A 20,208-nucleotide genomic window follows, 5' to 3' on the forward strand; every position below is an offset into this window, starting at 1 on the left:
GCTGTGGCTGCAAAGCATATAACTGTTATCTCTTCAGGAAGAAGTCTGGGTCTCTCCTGCAGGCAATTATTTCCAGTATCACTGGGAAAAGCTATGTTCTCCAGCAGAAAATCTGAATGGTGAGGGCAAACTTCAAGTAGAGAGACTGTTCATCCTCTCATGAGGGACTGAAATAGCCCAGCATGGACTCTGAAGGAAGAATGGGTCTGGGTAGCGCAATACAGCTGTACTTCAAAAATCAAATTAAGCAGGTCTCCAACTTTCTAGTCTCAGGACCCCTTTATGCTCCTAAAAATTATTAAAAACACAAAGAGATTTTGTTTATGTGGGTTATAGCTATTGCTAGTTATCTTATTAAAAAGTAAGACTGAGAAATTTTAAATCAATGCATGAATTTTAAAATAATTATAAATCAATTAATGTGTTTATTAAACAACATATTTATGGGAAAAAAGCACTATATTTTCCAAACCTAAATAAGTGAGAAGAATGGCATTGTTTTGTAGTTCTGCAAACTTCTTTACTATCTGGCCTCACAGAAGACATCTGGAGTCTGGTATCTGCTTTTTCATCTGAGCTGTTAAAAAAAATCATCTGTCATTGTAGCCTCTGGAAAGCTCCAATGTATACATATGGGATATGAGAGTGAAAAAAGAAAATAATGTTTACTATTATTAAGAAAATTGTTTTGAACTCATGGACTACTTGGTAGGGTCTTGAGGATCTTGAATCCTGGACCGTACCTTGAGAGACTACACTCTACTTTCTGTCTTTCTTTTTCCTTTCATCTCCAACCTTTCATTAAGCCATTTGGAACATTTTAGCCTTGTATCAGCTTTGCTATAGAGGATGAAGAGTCCTCTCTCTATATATACATGTGCCAGAAAGTTAATGAAAGTACAGCATCCCCCACACATCAAATCCCAATGTGGTGGTTGCCTCAGGACCCAAAGGGTCTTCCCCATACCTCTCCAAAGATAAAGTTAGTCTCAGATAGAAAGCTATGACCTTTCCGTCAAATCTCTTCTCCTCATCAGAAATTGCGTGCATAGAAATGCAGGGGAATTAAATAGGCGTGATGAATGCATGATTACACAGGCAGAGACACTACTAACTGGTGTCATCAGATAAAAGATTACTTCTCTTTTTCATGACAGCTGAAAAATGATGAGGTACTAAAAAGAATGGAAAGTCAAAACATAAAAGGGAAAAAATGGAAGAGTAACAACCAGAGGAAGCTGCCATCAGAATCCACAAGCAGGACAGCAAACAGCAGGGATGCTACTAGAAACACACTAGAACCTAGAGATAAAAGAAACAGCAGTTCCCTGGCTTGGGGGAGAGCATGAGATGCTTGGAAAAAGGGACACCTGGGTTGAACCCCAGTTTCTCACAAGTTCTTCCAGGCTTCACGGTACCACACTAACTACTAACCGCTCTACATACTATAGGGTTAAAAAATAGGTTAATAATAGAGGAAACTGGTGGAGGGGGACAAATGAGAACCCTCTCTACTTTCTACTCAATTTTTCTATAAAACTAAAACTGCTCTGAAAAAGTCTTTTTTTTTTTTTTTTTTTTTTAACAGAGTTTCACTCTTGTTGCCCAGGCTGGAGTGCAATGGTACGATCTCCGCTCACTATAACCTCCGCCTCCCAAGTTCAAGCAATTCTCCTGCCTCAGCCACCTGAGTAGCTGGGATTACAGGCACCTGCCACCACATCTGGCTAATTTTTTGTATTTTTAGTAGAGATGGGGTTTCACCATGTTGGCCAGGCTGGTCTTGAACTCCTGACCTCAGGTGATCTGCCCACTTTGTCCTCCCAAAGTGCTGGGATTACAGGCATGAGCCACTGTGACCAGCAAAATAGTCTTGCATTAAAAAAAAAGAAAAAAAGAACCATCACAGCAAAGTATAGTAAAGTACCCCAGGGTCCATAGAAACATATACTCAACCAAACAACAGAACTAGGTAATGTGTAAAAAGTGTCCTCCTCATGGGCTCCAGTTTCATCTATGGAAGAAGAAAATAGAGATAGAAAAAATGTATTCACCTAAAATCAGAAAATGGATATTTCTGTATAACACAAAAAAGACAAAAGCAAGAAATTATTTCTAGGTCTATACAATATTCATTAATCTAAACTCCTTGATATAAAGATGCATCTATATTTAACAAGGAAAATTTGGAGTCAATCTAAATACTTTCATTCAGCAAATACTTATTGAGCCAGGTATGACAGAGCAGTGAACAGAATAAAATTCCTGCCCTCACGGAGCTTACATTCTAGTGGGAAAAGTAAAACAAACAATAAACATGTAAAAATATATAGTATAGTCAGCCCTCTGTATTCATGGGCTGGGGATTCACACTCACAGATTCAACTGAGGATCAAAAATATTTGGGGATGGGGAAAGAAGAATGGTTGTAATCTATACTAAACATACACAGACTTCTTGTAATTATTCCCTGAACAATACAGTATAACAACTTTTTACAGAGCACTTACATTGACTTAAATATTACAGAGAAAATTTAAAGTATATGGGAGGATATGTGTAGGCTGCATGCAAATACTACGCCATTTTATATCAGGGACTTGGGCATCTGTGGATTTCAGTGTTTCAGGGGGTCCTGAAACCTATCCCCACTGATGCTGAGGGATGACTACCTATAAGATAGTGATAAATGTAGTGGAGCTAAATAAAGCAAGAAAGGATGGAGACTGCAGGTAGCGTAGACAGGAGCTCCCATTTTAAATAGATGGTCAGAGAAAGCCTCACTAAGATGACATTTCAGCAAACATCTAAAACAGTGAGGGAAGGAGCTACAGGTCCATTTAGGAGAGCTTTCCAGACAGAGAAAACAAATACGAAAGCTCTAGGGCTGGAACAGGCAAGGGGGCCAGTAGGGCTGTAGAAGAATAGGAATGATGCTAAGAAGTGATTCAGAAACATGAGAGGTAGATTATGCAGACTTGAGGCCACAGAAAGGCCTTGGCTTTTTACTCTGAGCGAGATGGTGGCCACTGGAAGGCTGTGAGCTGAAGGGTGACATGATCCCATTCTTGTTTTAATAGGATAACTCGATGACTATGGAAAACGGAAACTGAAGTGGGGCAGCTACACAAGTGGGAGGACCAGTTAGGAAGGTATTAAAATAATTCAGACAAGAGGGTTGCAGTGGGCAGAATAATGGCCCCCAAAGATGTCCACATCCTAATCCCGGGGACCTGTGAATATGTTCCCTTAAATGGCAAAAGGGATGTTGCAGATGTGATTAACTTAAACATCTTGAGATGGGAAGACTATCCCAAATATGGGTTGGTCAAATGTAACAGCAAGGGTCATCATAAGAGGGAGACAGGAACCTTGGAGTCAGAGAGAGGCATGACAACAGAAGCAGAAACGAGAGAGAGAGAGACAGGGACAGACAGACACTGCAGAAGGAAAAGATACTACAACATGCTACCCTGCTGGCCTTGAAGATGGAGGAAGGGACCATAAGCCAAGGAATGCAGACAGCCTCTAGAAGCTAGAAAAGACAAGGAAATGGATTCTCCCATGGAACCTCCAGAAGAAATGCAGCCCTGATGACTCATTTTAGACTTCTGACCTCCAGAACTGTTAAGATAATAAATTTATGTTCCTTCTAAGCCAGGACGTTTGTGATAATTTGTTATAGCAGCAATAGGAAACTAATACAGGCTGGGGTAACTGGAGATGGGGTGAGGCAGTCAGATTTAAGGTACATCCTATTCCTAGAGCCAACAAGATTTACAGAGAGACTGAATGTAGGGTATGGGAGAAAAAGAGAAATCAAGTCCAACATTATTTTTTTCCTGAAAACTAAAAAAATAGAGTGATTTTTGGTTAGAACAGTGCTGGCAAAAATCTGATTACAGTAGGTTCAAGGGAGAATGGACAAAAAGGAATTGCAGTCAACTAGCAGGCAACCATTCTAAGGACTTTTGCTGCAATAGGGCAAAAGGAAACAATGTCACAACAGCTAAAGGGAAGGCAGGGTGGATTTGAGGAAAAACTTCATGATATCTGAATATGTGAGGGGGACAGACCTGAGTGCACAATAACCAGCTGGACCCAAGCCTCAGACATGGACGGTTTGCCAGAGCGAGGGGAGGAAAAGTGAGCACATGGGTACTGCTGCCCATGAGTGGGCTGATGTGCTGATGGGAGAGTTGAGAAGCTCTTTCTGATTGCTTCTATGTTCTCAATGAAACTGGAAGTAAAGCAAGGAGGTACTGAAGGTCTCGGAAGAGTGAAGAAAGTGTAAAAGAATCTAGGAGAACAGGTGAGTAAAAGCATTGAGAAATGCCATACAATTGCCAAGCAGCAAAAAGGACCAACAGGAGGACTTGGTGAATTTAAAGTGAGGGCAGTCAGCAAGGTTGGATGTTTTTTCTCCAGGCTTGTACAAGCCTGTTGGTGTGGGCATGAGGTAGGCAGAGAATTTAATTTCATTGGCACCAGGGTTTTACCAAGTGAGGACCAAGGGAATTGGGGGCATCTGCAAAGGAGGAATTGCAGCAATAGTTCATGGGGTGTAAGAGGGGTAAGGAGATGTCCAAGAACTGAGGTTTCAGTAAATAAATGATATGCAGTGATTGAAAATCTCAAAGTTGAAGAATAGCTAGGGATATGTTCACTCACAATATATTAAGAATGCAAGCAGGTTGCACAAATTACGGTGTAGAGCATGTTCCCATTTTTGAGAGATCTGTATTATATGTGTTCATTAATGCAGAGAAAAATGGTTACTTCTCAGTGATGGGAAAATTTCCTCTTTTGTGTCTTTGAAGATATTCAATGAAGAACATTTATTACATTAATAATTAGAAAAAAAAGATATCTTAAATAGCACAACTATTAAAATATCTTGCAGATTATGTCATTGAAAATTGTACCTAAATTACACATTTCTGGCTGTGCTAACTCTAGCAGGCACTACCAATGCTCATTGAGATGACACAGGTTTTTATAAGCAAATACATTTGACTGGGCTGTGCTTCTCTATGGAGGGTTTTCAAAATTAAAACATTACCAAAGGATATCCACAGCAAGGGCTGTGGTTCAGCCAGTACACATCAAGATGGTGTAACGAATGTGATCTGTCCTGGTATTTTAAGCATCCTTTCTGATTTACTGCTACCTGTGTGGTTTCTGTTAATTTTTTTTTCTTTTTTCTTTTTTTTTTTGAGATGGAGTCTCGTTTCGTCGCCCAGGCTGGAGTGAAGTGGCGAGATCTTGGCTCACTGCAAGCTCCGCCTCCCAGGTTCACGCCATTCTCCTGCCTCAGCCTCCCGAGTAGCTGGGACTACAGGCGCCTGCCACCATGCCCGGCTAATTTTTTATATTTTTAGTAGAGACGGGGTTTCACCGCGTTGGCCAGGATGATCTCGATCTCCTGACCTCGTGATCCGCCCGCCTCGGCCTCCCAAAGTGCTGAGATTACAGGCGTGAGCCACCGCGCCCAGCCCTATTAAATATTTTGAATGCCATTCCTACTCATAGCTAATGGAAAAACAGCTGATGACAGAATATAGAAGAATAATAAGGTTTCGGTTCTTAAACCATGTGAAATACCATATAGTCAAGAAGGCTATGATTTATTAATACTAGAAACACTAAAAATAGTTAAAATGCTTGATAAAAAATGAGAAATATAAAACTGTTGTATAACTCATTTACAATTATGTTATGGTGGTAGGTTTATGGGTAAATCTTAAAGTCAGTAATTTAACAATCATATGATATATGTTTCCATTAAGAAAAGGAAGCATAACTTTCTGGTACATAAAGAATTAGAACTCTGTTATTAGTGAGGAAAAAATAACCCATGGAGAAAGACTAATCCCACATGGACCCAGGGTCACTGTTCATGTACCAAAAGAAAAAAAAAGAAATATACTTTAAAATATCATATAATGCTATTTACACAGTTAAGAAAAGGATTAATGAAGAAGCATTTGAATTGCCTGTAAATCAAATTGTTACATTTTACAAAACTGTTACAAACTCAATTCTCATAATTATAATTACTAACAAAAATGTTAAAAGTTGCTCCATTATTATTACTATCTAACCATCTCCATTCCTTAGTTAAATGTATCAAGATTTAAAAACCGGCTTCTTAAACATTGTGACTTTTTTCCTTAAGCAAATATTTATATAATTTAATGTCATCTTTTAACTAAATATATATATATATACTCTCATATTAAAGGGGCAGCTTAACTTGTTATGAAGAAAAAATGGTAGTGAATGTTTACCAGGAGTTACACTTGGTTAGTTACAATGTAAAGACAAATTGACTTAGAGACAATTTGAGACTGCTAAGAGACACCACAGAAAGAGCAACAATGCCCTGCAAAAATCAATATTCAATTCACCAACAGGAAGAGGAGCTAAATAACAAAATTTTAGATTACAGGGTTACCAACGTGCTTCTAACATTTTAAATCATTTCAGGGGCATCCAGAAAAAAAAAAATGCACAAGCTGGTTTTCAAAGCAATGAAAAGTAGGACAATAAAGAGAGTTGGAAAGTCCAAAAGCAAAAATGCAGAAAACTAGGCCGGGTGTGGTAGCTCACGCCTGTAATCCCAGCACTTTAAGAAGCCGAGGCCGGCAGATCACTTGAGGCCAGGAGTTCAAGACCAGTCTGGGCAACATGGCGAAACCCTGTCTCTACTAAAAATAGAAAAATTAGCTGGGTGTGGAGGTGCACGCTTATAATGCCAGCTACCTGGGAGGCTGAGGCAGGAGAATTGCTTGAACCAGGAGGCAGATGTTGCAGTGAGCTAAGATCATGCCACTGCACCCCAGCCTGGGCAACACAGCAAGACTCCAAAGAAATAGAATGTTCTAAACTGAAATAAGTTGATTAGAGAAAATAACTAGCCAAATTATTTCAGGGCTATAGAAAAATATTGTTCACTGTCAACTACCAGTACTTAAACTATATTCACAAATTCATAACATAATTTGTGTTCTGAGCAGTCATCATACATTCTGACAGTGTTATAAGCCAAAATTATTTGACATCAACCCTCATTTTATTGTAGAAGCACGGATATAACTGTTTTCCATGCTTTTGTTCCATGTTCAGATTTTTATAGATATTCTTTGCCTAACCTTTTTTTTTTTTTTTGAGACAGAGTCTTGCTGAAGTGCAGTGGTGTAATCTTGGCTCATGGCAATCTCCGCCTCCTGTGTTTAAGTGATTCTCCTGCCTCAGCCTCCCGAGTAGCTGGGATTACAAGCATGCACCACCACGCCCAGCTGATTTTTATATTTTTAGTAGAAACAGGGTTTCACCATGTTGGCCAGGATGGTCTAGATCTCTTGATCTCGTGATCCACCTGTCTCAGCCTCCCAAAGTGCTGGGATTACAAGTGTGAGCCACCACGCCCGGCCTGCCTAACCATATTTGAATACTTGTTCAGTCTAGAAAACATGTACATAAAATGATTAAATAAGGAACATTAGCAAATGTTATGAGATCAAACTGGCAAATGGTTTGAAGGTCACACAGCCCATCTGCTTCCTGAGATGATCTGCTGCAGATTCAGTTCACAGCAGACCACTCTGCTGTGGTGCCCAACCCTCTCTAAATCCCACTGTCTTGCCCATGCCTCACCACCCCACCTGATCACTTCCACCCCAGCTACTTTGCCCAAGCATCCTGCCTCTCACTTATATCAATGAATTTTATGCAAAAGCACCCATTTATACTCAGCCATTACAGTTTTACATTGACATTGTGGAAAACATAACCACACTACCCAATACCTCCAATGTGAATAGGCAGAGAAGAAAAACTTTAGAGGCCAGTATCAGGAAAAGTTTCTCTTCCCTGAGGAAGTAATTGCTACAGCTTTTTTCTACCTTATAAACAACAACACATCTTGTGTAACTCAAGCTGCTCCTATTTTATTTTCCATTTTAATTGATTCAGGAAACTTAGGACTCTAATCATTTGCTCCAACCCAAGAGCTCAGCTTCTGGTTTAGGTACTGGGACTCAAGTAAGATTCATTAGAAGAGGAGGTCTTATTATTAAAAGGTTTGTAAACCACTGTTCTAGTCCCTAATTTTTATAGACTTACATTTTCCCATTTTGCTGTTTTTATTACTGTAAACCACTTCAATTCCTATGTGAAACCATTAGAGGTGTAAGTGAATAATTATATCAACTGTAATAGCAATCAGTCGATTGCATACAGTTCTTAATGTCTTAATAATTCATGTTTTATTTTAATCCAACAATTCAAGAAGGTTCCCTTAGTGCTATTTCTACAGGCTTCTTTAAGAAAGTTTCCAGGCTGAGTCACTTTGAGGCACTTGCTGACTTTTGAAAAAGCTGTCCTGAGAAGAGCCACTGCCTCTTTTTCTCATCAAGAAGATGGGCAAAAGAAAGACTAGACAAATTTGCTGGCCATCGTGCTTACTGAGCAGAAAGCCTTTCCAGCCCTGACACCTAATCAGCATCAGCGATTTCACCGCACACCCTGATGTGATGTTACACAAGTACACCAGCTTTGTGAGTGACCATCCTTCGGATCAGCGGTTCTCAAACTTCAGCATGCATCAGAATCACCTAGAGGACTTGTGGAAACACGGAATGGAACACTTTGCTTTATCCCCAGAGTTTCTGAGTTAGTTGATCTAGGGTAGGGATTCTAAGAATTCGCATTTTTAATGACATGAACCTGATGCTGCAGGTATGGAAACCACACTTGGAGAACACAAGCCTCAGATCATTCAATTTTCTTGCTTGATAATCTTCAGGGACTCTGCACTGCCTATCAGGTTAAGCACATAAATGCTTCAGCTTGGCATTCAAAACCTCCTGGATAGAGCCCATCGGAACTCCTACTCCATCAGTCCATACCCCTGTGCCTTTATCCATTACCTCCTCACTCTGCCCAGAGCACACACAGATCCTGTGCTCTGGCTCTTTCTATCAGAACACACTTCTCATTGCTCTATTCATTAAGGTACTCATTCTTCAAAAGACTACAAGAATGCCACCTCTTCCCAGAAGCCATCCATAATTCATCTTCATTAGAACTCTTTTCTCTGGGCTTTACTAAAACACAAGCCAGCCCTGCATTCTAATTAGTAGCTATTACCTAGCTCTCTTCCACGAGATTATATAGAAGAGTAGTTAAGAAGATGCTTTTGGAGACAGAAAGACCTGGGTCCAAACTTTGGCTTGGCACTTAGCTGTGTGACACAGAACACTTTCCTTAACCATGAGCCTTAAAGTGAGATAACAACAGTACCTACTTCCAGGGATACTCATGAAGGTTAAATGACATAATCCACATAAAATACTAAATAGCATGCCTAGCAGTTAGGGCTCAGCAAACAAAGGCAACTATTTCCTGGAGGTTTTGGAACATCCTCCAATTCTTCAACATTTCTCCCGTGTCAGGTTTATGTCTCTTCACCTTGAATCTGAGCTCTGCGACTGCTTGATTAATAGAATATACAATAGCCTCCCCTTATCTATGGGGAATATGTGCCAAGACTCTAAGCGCATGCCTGAAACCACAGATGGGACCTATATATATGGTTTGGTCAAGGCTGCAGTGTGCTATGGTCGTGCCATTGCACTCCAGCCTGGTTGACAGAGACCCCTTCTTAAAACAAAACAAACAAACAAACAAACCACCTCTATATTCATTGGTACAAAACAGCCATACTGCTTTGTAATTTCAAGTAACCAAAGAATGACAGATAAATAGGAGAGACTAACAGTCACTTTGAAAAGCAAGAAATTCATGAGGCCACCATCTGCATACAAGGAGGGATCAAAAGGAGACACAGCAAAGCAGCTGCACAAAATAAAACAACTTTGAGGGAGTTGCACAAAATCCAGGAAAACCTAAGTAGGTGGGGACCAAACAAGAGAAACGTGGTTATTTTTATTTAATTCGATATATTATAAATATTAATATTTTGCAAATATTTTGTATTCTTACTTTGGCCCTATTATTACACAGCCCTCCACAGTGGGTCTAAGAAAAATACCATATCAGTCATGGTACATAATCTTAACAGCCCAGTACTTTTCCATTGTCGCACTTATCACAAATGGAACTTATTATGGTTAGTGTTCTTTACTAGACAATAAATTTTAGAAGTACCAGGACTATTTAGCGTACACTCTCTTCCCAGTGCAACACCTGATATGATAAATATACACTGAGAAAATATTTACTAGGTGAATGTTGAACAGCTAAGCACTAAAAAGGCCGTTGGAAGAACTAGAACAAATGCCTGAATTAAATGAGCATGAATTCACATGGAGTATAAACACAATGTCCTTAAAAAACAAAGTTTCTACCCTGACACAGAAATTGCATTAGGAACAACTATTTGCTGTCACCAGTTAGAAAATAATGCACTCTTAAGCTTAGCATGGTGGTACACACCTGCAGTCCCAGTTACTTGGGAGGCTGAGGTAAGAGGAGTTCTTGAGCCCAGGAGTTTGAGTCCAGGTTGAGCAACATAGCAAGACCCTGTCTCTATTTAAGAAAAAAAGAAAAGAAAATAGAGGAAAAAAAAGAAGAAGAAGAGAGGAAATAAAGGAAAATAATGCTCTCATGCTGGAGGAGATATTTTTATTCCCAATCTCTTCTGACTATTCAAGTCCTGTTAATATCTCCCCACCACCCCACCTCACACACAAACAACAAATTACATTTAGAGCCATCACCCAGAATTCAGAGCTTCATGGAACCATACTTTAGTTAACGTCAACTGTAACTGCTTCCTCAGATTCCTTCTTTCCCTTTTACTGTCAATCTATTTCCAAAAGTGGTTAACATAATCTCTCTTAAACACTGTTTTTACCACATCTGTTTCCTACCTCGGAGCCTACAGTGAATCTCAATTGTCAACTGTCTGAAATCTAAACTTATTAAGAGTTTAACATATTCACAATATCTATTAAGAGTTTCTAAAGCTCTTCCATTAGTTGTCCTACCTACAGTCCACCAAACCAAACTCACAACTTGTTACTATTCCCATACAGGCACAAAAACACATGGAACCTCTGATGTAGCCAAGCAGATATGATGGAAGGTTCCTTCTCAGTTATGCCAGTCAAGTCTCATTATTTTGTCAAGAAACTCCAGAAGGAAGCCCAATACACTTTTGAGACTTTTTTATGAAAAATGTATTCCCAGGCACTCACGGAAAGAGACTCATCAATAGAAAATCATCAACTCTAAGTTAACTTGACAGGATTACCTAAAAGTTTGTCTTAAAAAAATCTAATCTAAAACTAGATTTTGTTGATTCAGGCTTCATGAAAGGAAACCAGAACTTTCTAACAAGGCCAATGACGCATCTGCATTTTAATGTATCAATTATTTAAAATACTGAACTCTTCCTTGGTAGTGCCTCTGTCATGACCCTGGCTTACATAATCTACCCTCGCAAATTCACTTCAACTTTTATTGATTGGAAAAAAATAAAGAATTTTATAACATCAAGGAAATCCATACAACAGCCTTTCATGGAAACCAAACCAAATTTCTATTTAAGGACTCAATTTACTACCTGCTGATGTTTTGCAGATACAAAACCAAAAAAAAAAAAAAGATCAAATATGAAAAACTAAAAGATTTACAAATTTAAAAACAAAATGCAACTACAAGAGACAGACATAATGACTGAAATATGCAAAGATGGTCAGGGTGGAAACAGCAGTTCCTTAGTAATTGTGTCCTTGTGTATTTCAGAAATCTCCATCACTTCCCTAAACTCAGGTTATGCAGCATTCTCACATGCACCAGCATGTTCTCTCTCATCCTATTAGAATCATACCCTAATTACAGAAAAGTACAAGTTTTTGGTATAATTAATAAGAAGGACACATTAAAAATCAATGATGTTCCTCTACATTATTATACTTGCCATTCAATAGGATCTTAGAAATCTTCAAGGCTTTACTTCTGTTTATAATTACCTGCGCTCAATTGCAAGGGAACAGCAAATGAATGATTAAACATAGAATACTAACAATTTCTTTGTAGCTTCAATTTCTGTGCAGCTTTTGAAATTTACAATTGATTACAGGTGTGTAGAAATGGTCTGAGCCCTCATAGCAATTAAAGTAAAGTAAAAAATCCATGAATGACAACTTTCAGCTCTAGGAAAATGCTTAGTTTCATTAATGTTGCCTTTGGGGGAGAGACATGGTGAGGGCTAAGGTTAGGAGTCAGACAGAAAATGGCATATATCCTATTAGCTTTACTTTCTCTGTTCCTAAAGTAGGGGTACTACCACTGATCTCAAGAGATTTCATAGGGATAAGAAATAATGCCTATGAAGTGCCAGACATATAATGAAAACCTAACAATATTAAGCTTCATCTCCATCTCCTGCTCAAACTCCAGCTTGTTGTAAATAGCAGTTAACCTCAGGATTCCTGCAAAGCATGAGCCAAATGGAATTACCCTTTTCTTGACTTTGGTTTGCTTACTGCCTAACCCACCATCATGGGATGGATGGAGGTGGCTGTAGAAAAGAAACTGTTTTAGTTTAAAATGATAAAACCACCCTCTTCCTTTTTCATTTTTTAGTTTACTTTTAGCTGGCTGTGAACAGAGGTGGCTGCAAACAGAATTATTTATGCAAAGTTGAAAATAACGCCACACAAAATTTAAAAATTTACATAATAAAGATGATGCTGCACACTGTATATGAGCACACTGCTTTAGACCCTTGTTTCCTCTTATAATCAAAACATAGAATTCCTCATAAAGGTGGCAAAAGAAATTTCTGCAAAAACCTATGACTTGTAGCTTAGCCACCAAGTGTCAGGATGAGGTGGCTAAAATGTAATCAGAATGCCTCAAAGGAATACCTTGTATTTTCAGATCACATGGAATTCTAAAAATGAACTATTAGACTGATAGTCCCCACAATTGTGATCATCTTCATAGTGTACAAAAATATATTCCTGGTTTCATCCTATTTGTAACCCTGATTCTATCCTGCACCAGAACCGATCAAATGGTATGTGGGAGATTGAGCTGGGAAAAGCCTCATCTTTAATGTGTTCTCCTTACATATATCTTGATAACTTATTAATAATCAGCAGGCAAATGCTACACAGTTACTTCATTTGCTTATTATATGGGCCAGAAATGGTGATCATAAACATTTTGCTTTCACGACCTCATCACCTGCATTTTCTAATATACGGAAAAGCAATGTTTTGCATGGTATTCTATTTTTTGTTTGTTTTTTACTAATGGTAAATGTTTATCAAATAAAAAATTGACCAGAAGAATCAAAGTTGATCATTTCAGTGTTTGTCCTGCTGGAACAAATACAATGCTACTTAAAAATCATCAGCTATTTGTTCTTTCTGAAAACTGATTTGCTTGCAGAAACAACACAAAATCTGGTCAACACCCTTCTTCCTTTCTCTAGCATGGCACAAAAGCGTTATCTCAACAGACAGGAAAGGAAACTTAATTTATGTTTTCATAAATTCAGCTCTGCTCAGCAAATTAATTCATTCATTAATTATAATGAACAGCACAAAAAGGGTATGTTTTGGTCAATCAAATGCCTGCATTCACAGGAGAATTTTGAAATACAAAAGACTGCATGTTTTACTTAGCTGAAACCAATAAAAAGCCAGATTGTTATTCTTTTATCAGGATTTAGCAGACATGTCATATGAGGAAAACATTCACAATACTCTGTAGCATACTCTGTGGCTGTTTTTAAAACTAGAGTGGAACCATTATTCTATTTAAAGTGATTGCCTTTGTTCTATGTCAAGATTCTAGCACTGAACCATACAACCATAAAGACTTTTTAATTTGAAAAATAAGGCATTTAATTTCTGCATAAGAAACTGTAATTCAATTTTAAATAGTAAAATATGTAATACATTTTGGAAGGGTCCTGAAGTTGTTAAAATGGGCATTTTCAGAATAATTATGTTTAAAGGTATACTTTTTCAAGAAAATCACTGCATCATTATGCGACGTATTTGAATAGAGTTTTCACATTTATTTTAGCAAAAATAGATTATCTATTTTTTATTTTATTTATTTATTTTTTTTGAGACAGAGTCTCACTCTATCACCCAGGCTAGAGTGCAGTGGCTTGATCTTGGCTCACTGCAACCTCCACCTCCCAGGTTCAGGTGATTCTCTTTCCTCAATCTCTCAAGTAGCTGGGATTACAGGTGTGTGCCACCACACCTGGCTAATTTTTGTACTTTTAGTAGAGATGGGGTTTCACCATGTTGGCCAGGCTGGTCTTGAACTCCTGACCTCAGGTGATCCACCTGCTTCAGCTCCCCAAAGTGCTGGGATTGCAGGCATAAGCCACCGAGCCCAGCCTGAGACATATCTTCTAATCACTGGCAAATTAAATCTGCCTGTCCCAAGGCAAGGGCTCACTGTTGCAAGTGGTTGGGCTCAGCTCTACAGAGAGGATGGGGGTCAACAAGCTATTACCTCATGTGAACTGTTTGCATTAAAAGCCATAAACAGAGGGACCTCATCCCAAATTTGCCTGCCACCATGCCTGGCTAATTTTTGTATTTTTAGTAGAGACAGAGTTTCACCACAATTGGCCAGGCTGGTCTTGAACGCCTGACCTCAGGTGATCTGCCCACCTCGGCCTTCCAAAGTGCTGGGATCATAGGTGTGAGCTGCCGCGCCTGGCCAATTTTAGCAAAATCAGTTTTAAAAATAGTCCTTCCTTGACTAGTATTACCTCCTTAAAACAGCATTTCCCAAGCAGCAGCAATTTGGTCCCCCATGGAGAGACCTTCTTGTTGTCACAACCAAAGAGTTGCTACTGGCATCTAGTGGGTAGAGACCAAGGATGCTGCTAAATATCTTACATGTACAGGACAGCTCCCCCAAAACAGCAAAAAATAAATGGTCCCAAATATCAACAGTGCTGAGGTTGAGAAAACCTGCTTTAAAGCAAAATTACTTAAGAGCTTTAAATTTTATTTTTAATTTTGAACCCAATGAACAGTCAAGTTTTTGAAAAGGAAGATCATTCTAGGCAAACTCAACATACTGAGTCACGGTCTGAGAAAAGTAAAACTTAGGCCTAGATGGCACTACACAGAACAATTAATTTTAAATATATAAAGTCAAGAAACAGAATTTTCTAAACAGATACAATTTTGGCATAATACATCTTCACTTACATGTACTTCAAATGTTATTTTTTTTTTTTTATAGTTTTCTAGAATTTTATTTTGGAAAACAAATGAGTCATCCTATCATTTGTATCCAATTGTACATTTAATTATTCTACTCTAGTTTTTCCCAATATTGCCAAATTAACTTCTCAATTTTGTTCCCATAAGGTTTATTAAAATATGCGTAAAATATGTCATTGCAAAACACAAGTACATGCACACACACAGTGATCTAATGGAATCAAAATAATAGTTTCCTATCATAAGCATTCCCAAAATAAGCTTAAAGATAATTATGCCTGCTACATAATAGGTACTCGTCAAATCCTTATTGAGGAAGGAAGGAGGGAAAGATCTATCTTCCTATATTTTAGCCCAGGATATTCTGAAAGATAATATTGAAATCAAGATAGGGCCCCTCCCTCTTGGACTTCAGCAGGTTGTTAATGTTCTCCCAAGTCCTCCCTTCTTCCATAGTACTACAGTGTAGCCAGCCAGCCACGGCCATTTTCCAGGCTCCTATGCAACTAGGAAAAGTTCCCTGTCTATGAAAGGTCTCACCGATACACCTGTGTGCACTCTGCAGAAGAAAGACCATACTTAGAGGAAATGCTTGCCCTTCATTTCCCATCTTTCCCCCTTACCATATGTTGGGATGTGGAGCTGGCACTGATCCTGTTTTAAGCATGCTGATGAGGCTAACTCCCTAAGAAGAGTAGTAAAACAAAAATAACCTGGGTTGTTGAATGACCACTTGGCATGGAGCTGCCTCTCCAGCTGGGATCACTCACCTCCAGATTGTTACGTGAGAGAAATGAACTTATTTAATCTATTGTATGTTGAGTCTCTTTCTTACAGCCACTTGTACAAGGCAATTCTATAACTGATAGTCTCCTATGTTATTGGGGTGATAAATGCATTATATCTGAAGAAATGTTAAACTGGCTAATTTTTAAAAATTTCAATGCAAATAATAATTGAAAGTCTAGATTATATAGTTACTTTATATGAAGGTTAGGAGGAAGAATTGCCATGGGTTTATTATGGTCAATCTCATTTATCCAATCTAAAAGGAAAAAGGCACAGAAAAAAATCTGCAGATAATTGCCAAAGGAATTCACTGTTTAAATGATATAATATTTATGTAAACTCATGCTAATGATGGCAGGCTGGGCGCTGTAAAAACGTAGGCTTAAGCACATAATTTTGACTTTTAAAATTTTATGATTATAGCATTTTCATCATCTTGACTTTGTCTCTCTTTGACTAAGATACCTGTAAGAATACCAGTAGCAAGAGGAAAAAAGAAACAAAGGCCAGAAGACTCCACAAAGTAAATAATTAATCTTGAATCATGGATTTCTGTATAAATTGTGTACTCAGATTTTGAATAGCCAATTAAATTTAATTCAAAAGCTTCTGTGCCTATCTTGGTGTTCAGAAAATGCAGCTGCTTCTCTTTGGGCACATTCTTTATTGAACTACAAAATATTTTTCTTTGGACTTTATCTGAATGTATCTGTTTGTTCAAAGATTTATTCCTACTCTATGTGAATACGGAGGAATTGTTGACAAACTAATTCCCATGAGAATCAATTAAAATATATTTCGGTTAATCAGCTTTATGCAATTCAGATTTTTCCATCAATATTGCTCTTTTTAAAAAGTAATGTCTTCAATACTATCATGGACTTTTTATACTAGGAAGTATCTATACCTTAAATATATGAAAATAGCAAAGGTACCAAGATATATATTGCAATCTCTTAACATCCTCCCCATCCAAAATTATATTTATGGATTGTTTTGAAAAGTCCATTGCCATTAATTCAATGATGTATGCAATTTTTAATAACTTGAAATCAAAGCATCAAGATAGCATGATTTAAAAAGTAAAACAGCTTCATCTGAAATATATGTTTAAAGATTTTAAAATTCTAAAGAATTTGAATGTCTCACAACAAAATCATTTCTAAATTTAATAAAGTTCAGTGTACAAATTAGGTATCTTTATAATTTATATATTAAGTTCAAAACTATTTTCAGAGGAATATTAATTTTGGCTGGAAAAAAAAAAAAAACAAGATGCACTTCCTTCACAGTTGAATAGCAGCACACTGATTACCGATTTGAGGCGATTTTGATTCTTGATTTAGGAGTAAATTGATCTCATAATGTAAAACAAAATTAAAATGACAGTTTCACAGCCTCTCTCCTTCCCAATTTCTTTCTGGGGAATTAGTCACTCAGTTACATTCCACCCCTACAGGAAAAGGCAAACAGATGACATACTGTGACCAGTGAATGTTCCAGGGAACACTCAATCAGTAAATCACCACAGTGATGCTATGATGGCTACCACAGGTATGTGAAGACGACATTATTACCTACTGTAAAAAACACAATCATCTAAATAAAGAAATCACAATTCTCAATTTTAAACCAAAAAAGCTTTAAGAATCTCCACAGGTGGGCGCGGTGGCTCACGCCTGTAATCCCAGCACTTTGGAAGGCCAAGGCGGGCGGATCACGAGGTCCGGAGATCAAGACCATCCTGGCTAACACAATGAAACCCTGTCTCTACTAAAAATACAAAAAATTAGCCGAGGGTGGAGGCGGGCGCCTGTAGTCCCAGCTACTTGAGCGGCTGAGGCAGGAGAATGGCGTGAACCCGGGAGGCAGGGCTTGCAGTGAGCCGAGATCACACCACTGCACTCCAGCCTGGGCGACAGAGTGAGACTCCATCTCAAAAAAATAAAAAATAAAAAATCAAACAATCAATCAATAAAAGAGTCTCCATATACACCAAGTTCCACATGGCAGGCTGTGTGAAAATGAACTGGAAGCTCTTATGCATGCCATATCTGTGGCCTTCGATAAGTCAGAAGTCTCCAGGTTTTTTTGTTTGATTTTATCTATAAACAAAGGAAACTGGTCTTGGCCAGTGGTTCTCCACAGGAGCAGTACCCTAGGATGTGTTTTGGAAACAGATGAGCATTTTTGGTTTTCACAGTGATTGGCACTTAGGGAGGCAGGGCAAAGATGGGGTTCCTTTCCACACATCCAGGAACTGTGACATGTTTCAAATAGCTCTCTGTTCATTCCTTTCACTGGAATCTTCTATATGACCAGTCTAGAGGGTAACTCCTTTTTACTTATTAAACAAGTCAATATAATTTTTAACAAACTGAATTTTCCAGGGATTTAACTCCTGTGTATGTGTGTACTTTTGTTTGCAACTTTACTAAGTCGTTCACCATTTCAGAAAATCACCTCACCCGCCACAAATCTGCTGACTCAGAGTAAACAACATAGCAGGATGGGATCAGGATTCTTTTGCAACTGTTATATTCATGTCAATGCCATGAATAGGTTCAAATACACATGTTTTATCACGTCTTTCAGTACAGTCATGTCTGAGCATTTATATATTGAGTACATCATATTTTATTTTAAATATTTTCCTGTTATCTTTGTATTGGTTCTGTAATTTTTAACGGAACCTACTTATGCATGCAATTCTCCATAAATTTCATTGCAGGACGGTAAGAAGGTGATAAAATATTTTATGAAAAGGAGATACCACATCTGATAGGGATGCAAAACACTGACCTACAATATCATCTAAGGCTCCCTGTAATTCTAACATTCCTCGACTCTATGAAAAATGTTCATTCGGCAAGTGCTGATTATTAGCAAGCCTTTACCTCTACTCCCACATTTCAACATTTCAAAGTATTGCAATCAAATTAAAATGAGAAATACATGTGGCTGCTAAGGTGATACATAAAGACACAGACTTCACTAAATGTTCAAACATTGATGTGAGTAGTGGGGAATGCCATAGTGCTGATGTCTTTCACAGGTTAACACAGAAGGACAAAAAAAAAAAATATCTAAGGCACAGCTGGAGCCCTTCACTTCTATCTCGCCACAAGAGGCTATACTACTGACCTTCGCAGCTGACTGTGCCCTTGTTCTGTCCTTGGGCTAAGGGTCACATATGTTAGTTACATGCTGCCTCAGTATTTCTCCCAAAAATTTCATTCAGGAAAATATACATTTGCCAGCAATACAGATGTTCTCAATGTGGAATAGGATGAACATAAGCAAACTGCAAATGTCTACTTAGCAGAACTTGTCATTCAAAAGGCAATACCTTCAACTCAATATCAGCTTGCCGACAGTATAACTATACTCCTGTTTTTCTGTGGCAATTTGTTCCTGCAATGAAACTGATGGATAATCACTACATCTGCTATGCCAACTTCTGGTTTATGAAAATACATTGAAGACATGACTTCAGGAACTATCTCTTCTTCCCACATAACTGAGTTCTCCCCATGTCCACCCTCTCCATTATTATGTCTGACCATCCAGCACTACTACCTCCCTCCTCTACCATATAAGCTCCTGTCACAGGCAACAATGTGTTAACATTCCACAGATTTTCATATGTACATTAAATTAGACTTCCTAAGACAAGGTTTGAGGAAACAATTCCCTGATGAAATAAGATAAACCCATACTTAATAAATATATCCTTCTTGGCCAAATGACCAAGAACCAAAAAATAACTAATTACAGACAAAGTATTAAATAGAAAAGAGGGAAAAAAACAAGCACCAAATTACGTTTGATCTACAAATCAAAACAAACGCAAGATCCAGAATACTCAATTGGAAAACTGGTGATTAGACTTTCTTGATGCATTGTTTTCTCTCTTTTTTTCTTTTTTTTTTTGAGATGGAGTCTCGCTCTGTCGCCCAGGCTGGAGTGCAGTGGCGTGATCTCGACTCACCGCAAGCTCCGCCTCCCGAGTTCACGCCATTTTCCTGCCTCAGCCTCCTGAGTAGCTGGGACTACACGCGCCCGCCACCATGCCAGGCTAATTTTTTGTATTTTTTAGTAGAGACGGGGTTTCACCGTGTTAGCCAGGATGGTCTCACTATCCTGACCTCGTGATCCGCCCGCCTCGGCCTCCCAA

At 38.3% G+C, this 20,208-nt stretch overlaps 1 protein-coding gene across 3 annotated transcripts in view; it reads right to left on the reverse strand.

Annotated features, from left to right (window-relative positions):
- Window positions 1-20,208, reverse strand: part of CTTNBP2 (cortactin binding protein 2) — a 175,017-nt gene that overhangs the window by 142,040 nt on the left and 12,769 nt on the right. The window lies entirely within an intron of this gene.

The sequence above is a fragment of the Pongo pygmaeus genome, chromosome 6 (assembly GCF_028885625.2).
Source record: "Pongo pygmaeus isolate AG05252 chromosome 6, NHGRI_mPonPyg2-v2.0_pri, whole genome shotgun sequence".
In the NCBI taxonomy this organism is placed as follows: domain Eukaryota; kingdom Metazoa; phylum Chordata; class Mammalia; order Primates; family Hominidae; genus Pongo; species Pongo pygmaeus.